Source organism: Cynocephalus volans, chromosome 3, assembly GCF_027409185.1.
Source record: "Cynocephalus volans isolate mCynVol1 chromosome 3, mCynVol1.pri, whole genome shotgun sequence".
Classification (NCBI taxonomy): Eukaryota; Metazoa; Chordata; class Mammalia; order Dermoptera; family Cynocephalidae; genus Cynocephalus; species Cynocephalus volans.
In genome coordinates, this window is record NC_084462.1 from 13,455,655 (window position 1) to 13,475,901 (window position 20,247).

A 20,247-nucleotide genomic window follows, 5' to 3' on the forward strand; every position below is an offset into this window, starting at 1 on the left:
CTCCCACGCAACTTGTTTACAAAGGATGTGCTGAATCATACTCAGCCAGACCTGAGGCGAGGGGGCCTGACTAAACTATTTCATTTTCCTCACACCAGCATATGGCCATTTTATTTCAACTATCCCTATACAGTTATCCTTTATGGATTATCTTACAGACAAGCCAAGATATATCATTACATCCAGAACCAAATGATCAGGAATTTACCTCCTAAGATGAAATGCTTTCATGATGATAACATGAATACATCATACTGATGTCAGAGGTAGGGTCCAGGGGGCCTGACAGTCAGCCTCAATCCACCCTGTCCTCTTACCAGGTTCCTGACTCAGCCACAGGAAAGAATTCAAGGGCAGAGTCATAGTAGAAAATGAGAACTAGTTTAATATAACATCAGATAAGAAATACAGGTTCCATAGAGAGAGTGCAGCATAGCTCCAGAGACTGAGCAGAGCCCACACCAAGTTTAACACAAAAGTAACTTCAATACAGACATCAAGTCTAGCATGAAAGCAAGAAAAACATACTTAAAGTTCAGTACAAAGTGCAAGCTGGCTTAAGAGAATTAGCAGCTGCTTGCTGAAAGTATGATACAAAGTAAACTATACACACCTCAGCCAGCAGAGTGTGAGTTGCCCCCAGGAAAGTGAGCAACAACCCTGCCTTCTGCTGGGATTTGGCTTTTACAGTTCTTTTATCCAATGAACATTCAGTTAAGAGGGTGGCTTCCATTTATGTAACATTTAGTCTTGTGCATGCTCAGTCAGTCCCTTCCTGGAGCATGTTCATTGGTCAGACTCTATCACATGTACCAGTCATATTCAAGAATGTTCTGTGCTCTCTACTGGGCATGCCTAGCCTCTAGATTTGCATAAGCAAGCCCCCTGTGGTCTCATTTTACCTTGGTGGTGGTAAAAATAGGTCTAACTGGCAACAATAACTCTTCCAGGGGAGAACTCAGAGGAGGGGATCTGAGACCTCAGGGAGTGTCTGGAAACCCAGAGGCATGTCCTAAAACCCAAGCCCAGACACCTCCTGTATCAATACCTATAAAAATAACAATTCAGTAATATCCTGTTGTTTATTAGTTTCAGCTGCCACTGATGATCATTTCCTAGATCTGTTACTATATTAGAGGAATTAAAATGTTAATGTTCCATTATTTCTACATTTTAACCTGGAATTAGTTTATGAAGAACTTTTCATCATCATTTGTATTAGTTCCCTATTACTGCTGTGAAATATTACCACTAATTTAGTAGCTTCAAGAAGTACAAATTTACCCTACAGTTCTCATGGTCAGAGATGATAAAACCACAATGTCAAGAGCATTACATTATTTCTGGAGGCTCTAGGGGAGAATAAATTTCATCACCTGCATTCTTTGGCTCATAACCCTTTCTTTCCTTATCAAGACCAGAAGTCAGTCAGCCAGTCTGTCTGTCTGTCTCTCTCTCTCTGACTTTAATATTCCTGCCTCCCTCTTTTAAGGACACTTCTATTACATTGAGCCCACCCTGATAATCAAGGACAATTTCCTCATCTTAAAATCCTTCTGCTAATCACACCTTCAAAATCCCTCTTTGCCATGTAACATATTCACAAGTTCCACGGACTAGAATGTGGACATCCTTGAGAAACCATTATTCTATATACCACATTATCTATTTAGCTACCTTGGAATACAGTCTTTATGATAAGACAGAAGAAATGATTAATGCCTTCTCTTTATGTATCAGTTTCCAGTATAATTTGTCAGATCCTTAACCAGTGTGAGCTTCTAAAGTGATCCTAGGCAAATGGGAAAGTTTCCTTGCATGCTGGTTTGACAAGATATTCCAGGGTCGTATTGAACACTTCCTACTGAAGACCTGGAATTAGCAGTTGGACATTTTTAAGACACTTACTTTCTTCTAGTTAGAAGTTGTATTTTGCAAACCATGCAGTCTAAATAATGGGAACGGTAATAACTTGGGAGATGGTCAAAGTATCTAGACACTAAGTAGTATATGTATATATTATATGCTTCAAATCAAATACAAATCAAGGTAATGCTGATGCTTCAGGTAAATTTCATATGAAAATTTTAACTTAAATTATTTGCCTATTTATTTCTCTTTGTTCTTCCTTTTGGTGAAAGTCTCGTTTCTCAATTACATTTAAATATTAATTTCAAAATATTAATATCAATAGTCTGAGCAACACAATGATAAGCAAACTTTTAAGATATTTATAGTATTTGTGCCTTGATATATTTTGGTAGAAAAATACAGTACAAATTTACTTTTTGTTACTTGAAGCTACTCCTGTGTATGCACAGGACACAGACTTACCACACGATCAATTTTATAAAATTTGTTTTAATTTTGCCTTTGAATTTTATAGATTGCTTAATTTCATTTTAATGTAATATTGTTAAATATTTTTTAAAAACGTGTATTTATCCAAACCTAAAAACTATGACACAAGATCAATTCAGATATTCCAGGTTCCATTTCTGTCTCTTAACCTGGTCAGTCTCTGCCCTGCTATGTCATTTTTTTTTTTTTTTTAGGTAATCCTAGTATAGTTTCATAAAGCAATTAAATGCGTGTGCATATTTTAAGGGGAGGAGATTATATTCACTCCCTTCACAATCATAAGAAGTATTGTAGAATACCAGACAGTTTACCCTCTCCTTCCCTGAATTGAATTTCATACTAGTGTGTAAAGATGTTCTTCACTCAGTTACACAGCTGTAAAAATTTACATTGTATGAATGGGCCATCATGTATTCAAGCAGCCACCTTTAGATGGACATTTATGCAGTTTGCAACATAGGACCTTAATTAATAACCTTTGAACCTATAAATACATATTTTTGACCAATTCATACTTCTAAATGGTTTTGGTGAAATGAAGACTGGTTTTACTCTTACTGTGTTGTCAACCAGTATCCTGAGGGGAGACAGTGGGAAATGAAGAAAGACATGATTTATTTTATGGGATCAGAAGGACTTTGCAGGCTGCTGACCTGTAAGGCATCTTAGCTTATTTTAGGTTCCTTTTTATAAGCCAGTGAAAATAACAAATCATATTGATTAAATCAATTATATCTGCTACCAAGCTCTTTATACAATAAAACATTTTCAGCTGCCACCACTCTTGAAAATTCATAGCTAACTACTTAGCAACAAAATAAGAACATAAGTTTCTCATTTACAAAGCTTCCAGGGTCCTGGGTTCAATCAAAGGTCAGACCTCAATGGGAGGGAGAAGGGGAAGTAGGCAAAAGAACAGCAAGGACTTTGTCAACGTGCTTATTCGGTACCCCACATTTTCCCCTTCTGTATTTTGGATGATGACGACACCAGGACCTCCCATCTGAAGCCATAATAGGTGGGTAATGGTACAGAGTCACAGTAATTGGTTGCTAAAATGGAGGCAGACTGAAAAGCACAAAAAGGCAAATACGGAAGCAATTTTAAATGCTGTTAACAAATACAATATCTACTGTACAATGTACAAGGGATGCAACTGAGACAGTTCATTGGTTACAGGAGATATTACAACAATTACCATGGGGTGTTATTTCAAATTTTCCCACAAGTAGCACATTGGGAGGAGCTACACAGGAGCATAAACCATAGGAAATCACAAGACTTTGAACGTGGTCTTTGATAAATACAGTAACAGCACTCAATGAAGCAAGCTATCTTCACAAACCTGGATGGGCTATACCCTAAATTGCATACTATATATTAGTCACCTGACCCCTGGGCATCACCCAGTCAGAGGGCAACAAGAATTCTAGGTTACAATGAGATCAGTCCCATAACGCCTTCTCATTATCTGAAGAAAACCCAACAGGGTGGTGCAATACAGGAGTGGGATAATAACATTCCAGCCAGGGGGGTATTTGACAAAAGGCTGTCCATGCTGATCTGCACAGGAAGACAGCCCGGGGGGGGGGGCTCCTTGAGCACCAGTTCTTTTATTTTTTTATCCCATCCAATCCATACATCATTACAGTCTGCATATGAACTCCTGGACGAGGTTTGAGTCCTTTTGAAGATGCTTCCATCCCGTGTGCCAATTTTCCTTGGATGTGGGTATGAAAACAACCAAACCTAGGCTTAGTGGTAAAACAAATGGGTAAAGCAGAAGAGTGAGCAGAGTAATTAACAGATCTATTGACTTCAGGAATTATAGATCCATCCTTCACATATCCCTCTTATTTATTTATTTAATTAAAAGAAAAAGCAAAAGTTATGAATCAAGATCTTACAGTTAAAGCATTTTGTTACAGGATAGGTCTATAATTGAAAAAGCCTCTAGCAAAGACATATATAATCCCGTTTGACTAGTAATCTAAACAGAAGTTAACAACAAGGCATGTGTTAACAGAAACAGAGAAACTCAACTGTCAGTGTTTTGTTTTTTATAGCTTTTAGCTTTTAAAATTAAATATGTATCAAACATATCACAAATGTGTTGACCCAAAGGCAAATTTAGGCAAAGGTTTAAATTAAATTTTGAAAACTTATTTATTGTATCAACAATTTTGGAAAATTAAAGTCATGTGAGCTTGAAAAGTATACTTATTTAATGAGCATGCATTAATTATAAGCCAATTTGGTACCATGCAGATGATACAAACACACATATAGACATGAACATGTAGACATCCTATACTTATGCACACATATATGTAGACATAAACAGACAGATAAAGGACTCACTAATATAAAAGGACAGATTTGAATTGTTTTCTTTTATTAAAAGATGTCAATTTATCTGTGAGGCCTCACCTTGTTTTAGAGAAAATAAGGTAACAAAACAGGTTGATTTTAGTTTAGTTTTTTGTGTCTTAAATAGGTCACTGAGCTTAAGGTTGAGCCAGAGAGCAAACAGAGATAAAGCTATAGAGTTTTGGGGTTTCAAGAGAAAAGCAGCAGACCCAAAAAGAAGGTCTGGTTGGTGCCAAGGCTTCATCTCTCAAAAAGCCCCAGAGTCCCTGGCAAAGAAGAGAAGTATATGCAGTTAAGAAAAGAATTACTTTGTCCAATTAAAAGTTCTTTCAGTCACTGACAAAGATTAAGTTTTATCCTCTTTTGGTGACACAAACATATCCTTGCTTTTTGTTAAGGTTTAGAGTAGGTCTCAGAGTGACTTGACATAGATTCCAAACTGTCTGGTTGGAAACCTTGATGAGACTTGTTGCATAATTAATCAACAACCAATTAGTTTTCACATTTCTCTGTCAAGTTTTCCTTACTTGGAATACTAAGGACCTTTTTATTTAATAACCATTAACAGTTTTACAAGCTACAGTTTGGTTACTTTACAGCTGGCTGCTTTCAGGAAACAGTGAAGTTGCATTGTATGTTGAGTCTCCCCCTTAGATAAGGAAGTTCCTATATTTCAAAAGTGATAGGAAAAACAAAACTTATGGGCTGTTTCAATATCCTGCAAAACTAAGATCAAATATTGACTATCTGAATATAAGTTAAAGGGATTGTCCTGTAATAAGAAAAAAGCATAGATAACAGCGTGAAGTTCAATGTGCTGTGCAGAGGAGGCTTGAACATATTTAGAAAAAAGTTGGTCATCAATAATTACTGTTGCTAGTCCAGTGCTGGAACCATCGGTAAACATGAAAGAAGCATTAGATAAAGGAATCGAAGAAGTATTCTTAGGAAAGATGATGGCAGTATGCTGGAAAATATTGTAACAGTTTATTCTGAGGGCAATGGACAGATATTTGACCAGTAAACTCTGCAAAGCCTTCTTGCCAAGCAGCGACAGAGCTCATTAACCATTGAAACTGCTGTGATGAAAAAGGAATAACAATATAATGAGGGTTAATTTCAAACAACTGTTGTAACTGATGCCGCTCTTTGATAATCAAAGCTGTAATAAATAGATAAGGAGTTAAAGTATGAGTCTGATGAGACGATAAAAAAAAAAAGCCACTCCAATAGGGCATGTTTTTGCCATATTAATGCAGTGGGGATAATAGGTGTGGGAAATAGGATAAGAAATATGGGTAAAGATGGGTTTACATGAAAAACCCGTGCTTTGTAAATGGCTTGTTCTTTCTGCAATGCATGGATTGCTGTAGGATTTAAATTTCTGGGAGAATTAGGTGATAAGTCACCCTTTAAGATGTCAAATAAAGGTTAAAGATCCACAGTTATAAGTTGAAGGGAAGGGCAAAGCCAGTTAATGTCTCCCAGTAATTTTTGGAAATCATTAAGTATCTTCAAAGAATCACACCTGATTTGAATTTTTTGTGGGAAGATGGTCTTATTGTCTATGATATGACCCAAATAGGAAAAGGGGTGTTGCATTTGGATTTTTTCTGGAGATAGAACCAAACCATATGTAGCTAATATCTTGGAAAGGGAATCAAATGTTGAAAGTAAACGCTGTTGATTTTCATGGGCAATTAGAATATTGTCCATATATTGGATGATATGTGCTTGAAGATACTGGTGTTGTAAAGACTCAAGAATATTAGAAATATATTTTTGACATAATGTAGGACTATTAGCCATACCTTGTGGCAATACTTTCCACTGATATCTTTTCATGGGGGCTTGAAAATTAAAAGAGGGTACACTAAAAGTGAACCATTCACAATCTGAAGGAGACTAGGGGAAGGAAAAGAAACAGTCCTTCATGTCCAGGACCATTAAATGAAATAAAGTCGGGATGGCTATAGGAGACAGAACGCCAGGCTGTAAAATGCCCAAGGGTTTCATAACTGCATAAATAGCTCAGAGGTCTTGCAAAAGTTTCCACAAGCCAGATTTTTTCTTAATGACAAAAATAGGGGTATTCCAAGGACTATCAAAGGGCTCAATATGCCCCTTTTGAAGTTGATCTTGAACCAAATTTTGACAAGCAAGCAATTTCTCCTGAGTAAGGGGCCACTGCTCCACCTATACAGGTGTATCTGAGATCCAAGAAATTGGATCAGTGGTAGCAGGAGATATCAAGGCCCCCATTATAAAGGGGGATAGGAATGGTGCAGAATTTCATTGGGACTCAATAGTAAAGCTCCCATTTGCTGTAAGACATCACATCCCTAAAAGCACATAGGGATGAAAAGTCCCAGAATGGCCTTCGTTGTCAGTCCAAGTGAGGAAAAAGCTGCTTTGCCAAGGTGCACTTGACTGGCCAATCCCTTGGAGCTCAGTCATGGCTGGCTGCAAAGGCCAAGAAGCAGGCCAGTAAGTTCGAGGCATGACAGAAATGTCAGCTCCCATACCTAATAACCCCTTAAAGAATTTTCCCCGGGCCAGCCCATGGCTCACTCGGGAGAGTGTGGTGCTGATAACACCAAGGCCATGGGTTCGGATCCCATATAGGGATGGCCGGTTAGCTCACTGGGTGAGCGTGGTGCTGACAACACCAAGTCAAGGGTTAAGATCCCCTTACCGGTCATCTTTATTAAAAAAAAAAAAAAAAAATTTCCCTGAACAGATAACACTAATACTGTGCGTCCTCTTCCTATTTGTTGTACCCAATAGGCTTTATCAGATGATCCAAATCCCTGCTCTCCCTGTGTGGTATTTTGAAGAACTTTACCTGTAATTAAAGAGGGACTAACACTAGTTGAGCTATTTTCATGTCAGGAGAGACAGTGATGATTCCTTGCCCTGCAGCAGCCATAAGTCAAATCTCTCTAGTATAATCAGAGTCGATGATTCCAGAAAACACCTGAAGACCTTTTACAGTAAGGCTGCTCCTTCAGAGTTTTAAAAGGGAGCGGTTGATACTCCTGTACTGCTTGTGGCTCAGCATTTAAAGATGCAGTAACAGGATATACGTCTGTATCCCTGCAAACCATCTTCCTCTTTCTCCTGTGCCATTAGGAGAGCCTTCTGTAAAGGAGACATTTGAGATGCACAGCATAGGATAGGGTATGTATGTCTGAGGTGCCACAGGGTCATGGAAGACAGAGAGGATACCTTTGAAGACCATTTATGATTTTGATAGCAGGACTTCACCAGATGGTCAAAAAGCCAACAAAAGGTCAGAGGACTCAATGGCCAAAGGTGGGGGTGAAGGCAATGGATCGGCAGGGGGTGATTCTGCCTCACTATTTATTTCCTCTTTATCTTCTATTTCTTCAGTTCATTCCCCAATCAAAAGCTTTTCAATATCATCAGTGGGGGAAGAAATTATATCAGGAACTTCAATAGGTTTAAAGACAGTTTAGATCACATGGGTTTGAGAAGCCTCATGGCCAGGATGTAAACAGTCTCTGATCAAATTCCATAAAGAAAAAGTGTCAAGAGGGACCTTAGAAGGACCCACAACATAATAATGTTCTCAGAACCATCTCCCAACATGTTCCCAATTTTCAATATTGACTGTCCCTTCTTCAGGAAGCCTGGGGCAGACTTCTTGAATATAATGTAAAAATTTTTCTAATTGAACAATAGAGACCTTGCAGCCCCAGGAGATATAGATCCAGCTCTTTACTCCCTCCTTGTCCCATTAGTTTTACTCCTGTCTATCTGACTATATGCCTTCATCCCCAAACAGAATTGGTGCACACCCTAAAACATGACGGTTTCCTCACCTATTTCCAAGAAGTTTCTCCATACTCAGGTCCCTGTTCAGGCACCACTTTGTTGTTGACAAGTACCCCCAAGGGGAGACAGTGGGAAATGAAGAAAGACGTGATTTATTTTATGGGATCAGTAGGACCTTGCAGGCTGCTGACCTGTAAGGCATCTTAGCTTATTTTAGGTTCCTTTTTATAAACCAGTGAAAATAACAAATTGTATTGATTAAATCAATTATATCTGCTACCAAGCTATTTATAGAACAAAACATTTTCAGCTGCCATGGTGCTTGAAGATTCATAGCTAACTACTTATCAACAGAATAAGAACATAAGTTTCTCATTTACAAAGCTTCCAGGGTCCTGGGTTCAATCAAAGGTCAGACCTCAAAGGGAGGGAGAAGGGGGAAGTAGGCACAGAACAGCAAGGACTTTGTCAACTTGCTTATTCAGTACCCCACATTACTGGAGCTCATCAGCTACAGGCAAGTGATCAATAAACATTTTTTGTTTGTCTTAGAGCCAACAATTACTCTTGTTGGATTTCATAATGAAAGAACTCACATGTCTACAAAATTGTTTCCATACAAAAGACAGAAATTAAAACGGTGTCTTTAACAGCTTTTGGTTCTACTTTCTTTTTCCACTAAGTAACACTACAAATAACAACAAAAACCACTTAGGCTTATTCAATAAAATGCAAATACAAACAAATCCAATTTGCAGATACTTGGTAACAGGTTATCAATCAAGCCTTATACCTAGGTACCAGGGCAGAAATACATTTTCAAAGTGGATATTAATTAATTCATTCACCAAATATGTATTGAGCATCTGTTAGATATACACTCTGTTTTAGTTGATAGGAATATGACAGTGAATAAAACAAATACTGCTCATGGAGATTACATTCTCATGTGGTGGATCAATATATAAAACTTGATGTTGAATCTTTTACTTTTGATGTTTTGCTGTCAATAAGCAGTAAAGCATTATTGATTATATATATAATATTTACTCTATTACAGTATTTGAATTTTAAGGACTGACAGTGGTCCATGAGATGCTATATAAGAAAAGCATAAGAAAAGCAATTAAATGTGTGTGCATATATGTGTGTAGGGGGGAGTGGTATATTTACTTCTTGTGCTTTAAGTCCTGTAGAAAATCCTGACTCAGGGCTGGCCCATGGCTCACTTGGGAGAGTGTGGTGCTGATAACACCAAGGCCATGGGTTTGGATCCCTATGTAGGGATGGCCAGTAGGCTCACTTGGGAGAACGTGGTGCTGACAACAACAGGTCAAGGGCAAAGATCCCCATACTGGGCATCTTTTTTTTTTTTTGACAGGTAAGGGGATTGCAACCCTCAGATTGGTGTCGTCTGCCCCACGCTCAGCCAGTGAGTGCACTGGCCATCCCTATATAGGATCCGAACCTGTGGCCTCAGCACTAACAGTGCTGCACTCTCCTGAGTGAGCCATGGGGCCGGCCCCCGGGCATCTTTTAAAAGAAAAAAAAGAAAATCCTGACTCAATTCAGCATAAGTATTATTTACAACAAACTACAAATTTTCACTTACAAACTGTACTACTTGAGTCTCAAATAATACCAGCTATATACTTCTCAGATACTGTCTATTAAGATCAGCAAGTTAAGCCTGTAAGAGACTCCTGTTCTTCAACATAGTGGTTTAGTTGTCTGTCCTTTGTAGGAAAACTAAGTACATAAAAAGGGGGCGGGGGGTTTTTTTTTTTTTTTTTACATATTTTCCAAATACATTTGAAAGCTGTATAAACAAAAGTATAACTTATCTTTCTGATGAATTCTAACAAGATTCTTATACAGCGATTAAAATCATAAGCAATAAATTAAATGATAGAAGTACCCACAGAGCCTAATATAATCTAGTTACAACCCCCAAATAACTGATTTTTGATAGACAATAACTCTAAAAGATAAACATTTTCTGGATAAAGCATTTAAAAAACCAAACAATAAAATAACAACATAAAAGAACCTGTATAATAAATATAAATATGTGATGAAAATATGTGACACTGAAGTTTTATATAAGGTAAATTTGGAAGAAAAAATTTAGGAGAAAAAAATTTTTAAAGTTTAAAATTTTTCCTCTTTGTAAATGTTTAGGGGGTACAGTTTGTTCTTTCCATACATTCATATGTTGTTTAATGATCTGATCAGAATAGTTAGCATATCAGTCACCTAAACATTTATCATTTCCTTGTGGTTATAACATTCAAGATCCTCTTTCTGGCTATCTTGAAATATACAATACAATATTATCAGCTATTGTCACCTTACAGCACCAGAACCTATTCTTCCTATCTAACTGTAACCTTATACCATTCTACCAACCTTTCCCCAGCCCCCCACCTTCCCTACTCCCTTTCCCTGCCTCTAGTAACCACTATTCTACTTTCAGTCTCTCTCTTTTTAGTTTATTTTTCTTAATTGGCCCATGATAATTGTATAGATTTATGGAATAAAATATATTGGGGCACATTCATACAGTGTGCAGTGATCAGGGTGCTTAGTATATCCGTCACCTCAAACATTTGTCATTTCTTTGTATTAGGAACATTCAACATCATCTTGGCTAGCTATTCAAAGATACACAATACTTATCTGTAGTTTCTCTGTATTACTATAGAACTCTAGATTCCTAATCTCTAGAGTTCTAGATCTCTAGAGATCTCTCTAATATTTTGTATTCACTGACCAACATTCCTCTTTCCCCCACTTCCCCTTCACCCCACCAGTCACTAGTAACCAATATTCTTCGCTCTACTTCTATGAGATTAACTTTTTTAGCCTCTACATATGAGTGAGAACATGTGGTATTTATCTCTCTGTGCCTGGCTTATTTCACTTAACATAATTTTCTCCAAGATCATCCATGTTGCTGCAAATGGCAGAATTTTATTCTTTTTTATGGCTCAGTAGTATTCCATTGTGTATATATATCCATTTTCTTTATCCTGTCATCTATGGAAAGACATTTATTTTTATTTATTTATTTATTATTATGTTTTAAAGATGACCGGTAAGGGGATCTTTTTTTTTTTTTTTTTTTTTTTTTTTTTTTTTTTTTTTTTTGTCGTTTTTTCGTGACCGGCACTCAGCCAGTGAGTGCACCGGTCAGTCCTATATAGGATCCGAACCCGCGGCGGGAGCGTCGCCGCGCTGCCAGCGCAGCACTCTACCAAGTGCGCCACGGGCTCGGCCCTCGGTAAGGGGATCTTAACCCTTGACTTGGTGTTGTGAGCACCACGCTCAGCCAGTGAGCGAACCGGCCATCCGTATATGGGATCCGAACCCGGGGCCTTGGTGTTATCAGCACCACACTCTCCCGAGTGAGCCACGGGCCAGCCCTATGGAAAGACATTTAGGTTGGCTCCAACTCTCAGCCATTGTGAACAGAGCTGCAATGAATATGGAAGTGCAGGTAGATTGCTGGATTATATGGTAATTCTCTCTGTAGCTGTTTGAGAAATCTCCATACTGGTTTCCATAGTGACTATACTAACTTACATTCCCACCAACCCAACAATGTATAAGAGTTCCCCTTTCTATGCATTCTCACCAGCATTTGTTATTTTCTGTCTGTTTGATAATAGCTATTCTAACTGGGATGTGATGACATCTCATTGTGGTTTTGATCTGCATTTCTCTGATGATTAGTGATGTTGAGCATTTTTTCATATGCCTGTTGTCTATTTGTATGTCTTCTTTCAAAAAAAAATCTATTCCATTCCTTTGCCCATTTTTTAATATAATTATCTTTTTTTTCAACCTTTGAGTTGAATTCTTTGCATATTCTGAATATTAATCCCTTGTCTGATGCATAGTTTGCAAATATGTTCCCTCACTCTGCAGGTTATCTTTTCATTCTGTTGATTGTTTCCTTTGCTGTGCAATAAGCTTTTTAGCTTGTTATAGTCCCATTTGTTAATTTTTGCTTTTGTTCCCTATGCTTCTGAAGTATAATTCAAAAAGTCTTTGCCCAGATCTATGTATTGAACTGTTTCCCCTAGGTTTTCTTCTAGAAGTTTTCTAGTTTGGGGCCTTACATTTAAGTTTTTAATCAATTTTTAGTTGATTTGGGTATATGGAGAGAAATAAGGGTCTAGTTTCATTCTTCTGCCAATTTTTCCAGCACCATTCATTATAGAGACTGTCTTTCCCCAATATATATTCTTGAATCCTTTATCAAAAATCAGTTGGCTGTACGTATATGGATTCATTTCTGAATCCTCTATTCTGTTCCATTGTTCTATGTATCTGTATCTGTGCCACTACCATTTTGTTTTGATTACTACCTCTATGTAGTATATTTTGAAGTCAAGGAGTGTGATATCCTCTTCTTTGTTCTTTTTTCTCAGGATTGCTTTGGCTATTTGAGCTTCTTTTTACATGTAAATTTTTGAATTATTTTTTCTATTTTGGTAAAGTATGTCATTTGTAGTTTGCTGAGGATTGCATTGAATCTATAGATTGCTTTGGGTAGTATGGTCATTTTGATGATATTGATTCTTCCAATCAATGAATGTGGGATATATTTCAAATTTTTACGTCATCTTTAATTTCTTTAATCAGTGTTTATAGTTTTCATTGTAGAGATCTTTCACCTCTTTGCTTAAATTTATTCCTAGGTATATTTTGTTGTTGTTGTTGTTGCTATTGTAAATAGGATAATTTTCTTGATTTCTTTTTCTGCTAGTTTGTTTTTGGGGCATAGAAATGCTACTGAGTTTTGTATGTTGATTTTTATCTTGCAATTTTACTGAATTTGTTTATTAGGTCTAAGAGTTCTTTGGTAGAGTCTTTAGGTTTCTCTCTATATAAAATCATGTCATTTGCAAACAGGGACAATTTGACTTTCTCCTTTCCAGTTTGGATGACCTTTGTATCTTTCTGTTGCCTAATTGCTCTGGCTAGGACTTCCAGTACTCTGTTGAATAGAAGTGGTGAGATTGGGTGTCCTATTGTTCTAGTTCTTAGGGAGAAAGCTTTCAACTTTTCCCTGTTCGGTATAATGTTAGCTGTGAGTTTGTCATATGTAGCCTTTATTATATTAAGATATTTTCCTTCTGTACCTAATTTGTTGAGAGTCTTTATCATGAAAACATGTTGAATATTACCAAATGCTTTTTGTGCATCTATTGAGATGATCATATGGTTTTTTCTCTCATTCTGTTGATGTTATGTATTATGTTTATTAATTTGCATATGTTGAACTGCTTTTGCATCCCTGGGATAAATCCCACTTGATCGTGTTCTATAATCTTTTACATGTGCTGTAGGATTCGGTTTGCTAGTGTTTTAGTGAAGATTTTTTGCATCTGTGTCATTAGGGATATTGGCCTGTAGTTTTGTGTTTTTGTTGTCATTGTTGTTGTTGTGTCCTTGCCTGGTTTTGATATCAGAGTAATGCTGGCCTTATAGTACGTGTTTGGAAGAATTCCATCCACTTCAATTTTTTTGAAATAATTTAAGAAGTATTGGCATTAGTTCTTTAAATGTTTGGTAGAATTCATTAGTAAAGCCTTCTGTTTATGGGCTTTTCTTTGTTTGGAGACTTTTTATTACTGACTCTATCTCATTACTTGTTTTTTGTTGTTGTTCTTGTTGTTGTTGTTGTTTTAAAAAGATGACCGGCAAGGGGATCTTAACCCTTTAATTCGTGGTGTCAGCCCCACACTCTCCCAAGTGAGTGAACCGGCCATCCCTATATAGGGATCCGAACCCATGGCCTTGGTGTTATCAGCACAGCAATCTCCCAAGTGAGCCACGGGCTGGCCCTCTATCTCATTACTTGTCATTGGTCTATTTAGGTTTTCTATTTCTTCTTGTTTCAGTCTTGTTAGAGCATCTGTGTCCAGGAATTCATCTATCTACCCTAGGTTTTCATGTTTATTGGTGTACAGTTGCTCAAAATAGTTTCTGACAAACCTTTGGATTTTGGTCCTATCTGCTGTAATGTCTCCATTTGAATTTCTAATTTTATTTATTTGAGTCTTTTCTCTTTTTTTATTGGTTAGTGTGGCTGTTTTGTCAATTTTGTTTATCTTTTCAAAGAACCAGCTTTTTATTTGTTTGATTTTTTGTATGGTATTTTTAGTGTCAATTTCATTTATTTCTGCTCTAATGTTTATTCTTTTCTTCTACTTATTTTGCATTTAGTTTGTTCCTGCTTTTCTAGTTTCTTGAGGTAAATTGTTAGGCTGTATAATTGAAATCTTTCTTTTTTGCTTTTTTTTATGTAGGCGTTTATTGTTATAAACTTTCCTCTTAATACTGCCTTAGCTATATTCCATAGGTTTTGATATGTTGTATTTCTGTCTTCATTAGTTCCAAGAATTTTTTTTATTTCTTTCTTAATCTGTTCTTTGACCCATTGGTCATTCAAGAGCATGTGTTTAATGTCCCTGTATTTGTGTAGTTTCACAAGTTCCTCCTGTTATTGATATCTAGTTTTATTTCATTATGTTCAGAAAAAATTACTTGATTTGATTTTAATTTTCTTGAACCTGCTGAGTCTTATTTTTTGGCCTAACATATGGTCAGTCCTAAAGAATGTTCCATGTGCTGATGAAGACAATGTGTATTCTGTGGCTGTTGGATGAAATTCTCTGTATGTTAGATCCATCTGGTCTATGGTGCCATTTAAATTTGATGTTTCCTTGTTGATTTTCTTAATGATCTGTCCAATGCTGAGAGTTGGTTGTTAAAGTCCACAACTATTACTGTGTTGGTATCTATGTCTCCCTTTAGATCTGATAATATTTGCTTTATGTATCTAGGTTCTCCAGTGCTGGGTGCACATATATTTGTAATTGTTACACCCTCTTGCCATATTGATCCCTTTATCATTATATAATGTCCTTCTTTATATCTTAGTACAGAGTTTGTTTTAAGGTTTGTTTTATCTGACATAAGTATAGCTACTCCAGCTTCCTTTTGTTTTGCATTTGCATGAATACCTTTTTCCATCTCTTCAATTTCAGTCTGTTTGTCTCTGAAGGCAAGATGTGTTTCTCGTAGGCCATATATGGATGTCATTTTCTTATCCATTCAGTCTATGTCTTTTTTTTTTTTTTTTTTTTTTACTTTTTTGGCAGCTGACCAGGACAGGACAGGGATCAAACCCTAAATCTTGGTGTTATCAGCACCACATTCTATCTAACCAACTGAGCTAAATAGCCTGCCCCAGTCTATGTCTTTTAATTGGAGCATTTAATCCATTTACATTCAAGGTTATTATTGATATGTGAGGTCTTATTCCTGTCATTTTGTTGGTTATTTTCCAATTGTTTTGTGTATCCTTTGTTCCTTTCCTCCTCTCTTAGTGTTTATCTTTGTAGTTTGGTGTTTTTCTGTATTGATAAGTTTTGATTCCTTCCACTTTCTAATTTGTATATCTACTCTACCAGTAAGTTTTATATTTGGTGGATGTTCATAATGATTGTTATTGTTCTTTCTCTTCTAGAAGTAGAACGTCTCCAAGTGTTTCTTGTAAGGCTGGTCTGCTGGTGATGAATTCCCATCATTTTTCCATGTCTGAGAAAGGCTTTATTTCTCCTTCATTTCTGAAGAATAGCTTTGCTGGGTATCATATTCTTGGCTGTCAGTTTTTCTTTTAACACTTTAAATATTTCATCCTATTGTCTCTTGGCCTTGTAGGGTTTCTGCTGAGAAGTCTGCTATTAGTCTAGGGTATTGCCTTATAAGTGACTTGACATTTTTCTCTTACTGTTTTTATTTTGTTGTTGTTGTTGTGTTTGTTTGTTTGTTTTGGTGGAGGTTTTGTTGTTTTGTTTTTTGTTTCTTTGTTTTTTGGTGGCTGGCTAGCACAGGATTCCAAATCCATGATCCTGGTGTTATCTTGCTGTTTTTAGAATTCTTTTTTTGTCTTTAACTTTGGATAGTTTGACTATAATGTGTCTTGGAGATGACCTATTTGGGTTGACTCTATCTGGGGACCTATAAGCTTCCTGGATTTGGATATTCACATATTTCCCCAAATTAAGGAATTTTTCAGCTATTATTTCTTTAAATAGGTTTTCAATTTCTTTTTTTGTTTACTTCTCCTTCTGAATTGCCCATAATTCGAATAATTGTTCACTTGGTAGTATCTCACAGACCTTGTAAATTCTGTTCATCATTTTTATTTTTTGTTGTTGTTGTCTTCCTGTGATATTTCAAAACTGCTGTCTTGAAGATCAGAAATTCTTCTTCTGCTTGATCTAGTCTGTTCTTGAGATTCTCAGATGTATTTTTTAATTCACTCAATAAGTCCACTTCCAAGATTTCTGCTTTATTTCTTTTAATGATGTCTGTCTCTTTGTTAAATTTCTCATTCAGATCATGAATTGTTTTCTGATTTTGTTGAACTGTTTGTCTGTATTCTTTTGTATCTCAATGAGTTTCCTTAAGACCATTAATTTCAATTCCTTTTCCAGCAATTCAGCAATTTCCAATTTTCCAGGATCAGTTACCAGAGTATTATTTTGGGTTTTTTTGGTGGCATCATGTTACCTTGTTTTATCATGTTTCATGTTTCCTTGTGTTGATATCTGTGCATCTGGTGGAACAGTCACCCATTTAAGTTTTGTAGAGAGGCTTGGGTGAGACACTTTCAACTACAAATGCACCCTAGAGTGTTGATTGGGTAGAGTGCAAAGGCTTTGTTCAGAATGGATGTAGCAGTGTAGACTCTGTCATTTCTTCAGCTGTAATACACTTTCTCTGTGTCTGCAAGTGACTCAGTGACCTATGCATTAGAGGTTTGTGACAGTGGTGACACAGCTTTGCAGGGAGAGGTATTGCTGGGTTTGTTCATAGGCTGGGGTATGCACATTCACCCTGTGAGTTAGTCATCTCAGGATCTGGCTCACTGGGGATGCAGTTGCTGGATGCATTCTCAGTCTGGGGATGTGGGTGTATGGTGTGTCAGTGTCTCCAAGACTGGTTTGGCAGTGCCAAGGTCACCATGCTGCTTTTCTGACCAGGGGTCGGCCCACCAAAGGTACTTCAGCCAAGCTGTTTCTCACTCTGATGTATGTGCATGTAATGTTTCAAAGATGAGGTGGGTCTTTCAGAGGCCTGATGGCTTAGCTGTTTCTCTGAGCCAAGGATGTGGGTGTGCTTTGGCTCAGCTAGCTGAATGTGGGTCTGCCAGTGGTCCTTCTGCTGTGCTAGTTGTGAGGTTGTGCTTTCCTCTTCAGTTCAGGAGCTGGACTGCCAAGGGCAGAGCTACTAAGCCTCTTCTCAGGAAGTGGGTGAGGCCACTAGGCAGGCCTATGGTGAGGGGGCCTGGCCAATCACTTTCCAGTTGGTGGGCAGGGCTGCTAGGCAGGCCTGCAGTGAAGTGACCTATCTAGATGCTTCTGGGTTGTGGGTGGGGCCAGTAGGCAAGCCTACAGTGAAGTGGCCTGTCTGCCAACTTCTGGGAAGTGGGCAGGGCCACTAGTCAGGCCTGCAGTGAGAGGGCCAGTGCAGCCACTTCTGTGACTATTGGCCAGACTGCTAGGCAAGACTGTTTAGGACAGAGATGCCTGGCCACTTTTCTGGGAGGGGTGGATACACTTTATTTCCACCAGCCTGAGGGCATATTCTTTAGGGTAGAAACCCCTGAGATGTTGTTCCTGGTTGGGGACTCAAGCACACACAACTCAGTCAGCTGGTATGGCTGGGGGGTAGGGTGAGGAACAGAGGTTGCTCCATCTGAGGAGAGTCTGCCTGTCTGATCACTGGCGGGGGACATGGGGGTACATCAGCTCAGTAGGGCTAGGGTTGGCTTCCCAGATTGCAGAACTAGAGTCACAACCACTGTGAGCTCAGACTTCAAGCCACCAGGATAAGGGCATTGTAGTCTCTCATGTGAGTGTGCTGGGACAAGGCTAGGGAAGCACTGTGGCTACCGACCCCACCCAGGGCAGTGTGTGTTCCCAGCAACAGCTCTGGTTTCAAGATATAACCATCCTGCAGTGGCTTGGGTCATAAGGGTGGGATGTGGGAAGTGCACAGTTTCTGCTAGTGTTATAGAGTGATGAAGTGTTATATTCTAGGCTGCTCCCTGCAGTTTACTCTGGGTTTGTCCTGCCAAAGTATTTGTGGACCTTTGTGGTGAGGATGGGGGTTGGTGTTGGTCCTCTGCCTACCTTTCAGTACAAGGAAAAATTCTTCCTGCACTAATCACTGTGTTGGAGATGTGGTGGCCGAGGCCATATGCCTCTCACTCTTCTCTATGCCATCATCCTCAATTTAAAAGAATTTAGAAGGAAAAAAATAACCTATAGCTCTCATTTCAAAAAGGAAGGATAACCCAAAAAAGCTTAAGAAAAGTAAGTTTTAAGTTTGCTTATATTAAGTTTGGGCTAAGGTTTAAATTTTAAAGGCACCTTTGGCCTGAGCTTGGTTAACCTGGTATGATGTAATTCACAAAAAAAATTGAGTTATTCATTAGTACTTACTACATAACCATCCCTATAGTACACTATCAGTTCATGTGTCTTCTTTACATACAAATGTTAATTAAAAAATACACTCACAATCCAATCAATACTTTACTATGCAGTGATTGGTTTCCACTTTGTATCTATTGCCTCTTCACCCCGATATTATTCCTTTTGCATACATCTTAGCACAATTAGTTTTTTTAAGAAAACCTATAGCTGAGAAATAAAATTCAAAGGTGGATTTTATCATGTTTTTAAACATGATAAAATTAGAAGGTTATTTGCAGATTTAAATAATCTGTGCTGCCACTGTTGCCCCTAATACCAAATAAAACATTCACAATATTGTAAACCCAGTGATATGAATATGAGGAATTCAAGAATCAGTACGAGTTATTTAAAGCTAAAGATAAAAGATTTTTTTTTAAAATCTAAATTTTACTAAAATAAAAAATAACAGAACTTCAGGTTAAGAATTCTTACATTAACATAAAACTGTTAAATGAACTTGGGAAACTAGTGTAGACTACCAGTCCTTCTTCCATGAGAAAAAATGTTTGTGCTTGTATTTCATATGATTACCTGGAAAATGGTATAAATTTCCTTTAAGCATAATTAGAGCCATCAGTTACAAGTAGAGAAAAAAAATGTAAAGTCCACTTGATTGGAAGTCACAAGTAGCCTTAATGTATCTGAAAAATCCCACCACCTTTGGGGTGTAGAAAGTAAGGGAAAGATGAAACAATAAATACATGTAATGGCTGAATTCTGGCAGACACTATAGAACTTGCCAAGAATTTTAACCTCTGTTGTAAGAATAATGACAAGCCAGTTATGACATTTATTTATTTTGGGTGGCTGGTCAGTACCAGGATGGAACCCTAGACCTTGGTGTTATTAGTAGCATGCTCTAGCAACTGAGCTAACTGGCTAGCCCTTAGCTTTAAATAGATGGAAAATATCAGCAGCTCTGCTTATTATAAATTATTTAGCAATGTTCAATAAAATGATTATGGATTTAATAACTTACATATTTACAAATTTTAATTTTAGTTTAATTTTTTAAATAGTATTAATTAGTCTTAAAAGATAAATCACTCTTATTTTTGTAGGGTTAAGTCTGTTTATTAACATTCTTGTGTACGTGTACACGTTTGTGTTCAGCCACTGCCAATTATTGGCAAAATTTTTGAAATAGCTCAAA

At 37.4% G+C, this 20,247-nt stretch overlaps 1 protein-coding gene across 1 annotated transcript in view; it reads left to right on the forward strand.

Moving 5' to 3' along the window:
• The window catches only part of LOC134372447 (uncharacterized), a 66,502-nt gene that overhangs the window by 23,819 nt on the left and 22,436 nt on the right, over positions 1 to 20,247 (forward strand). The window lies entirely within an intron of this gene.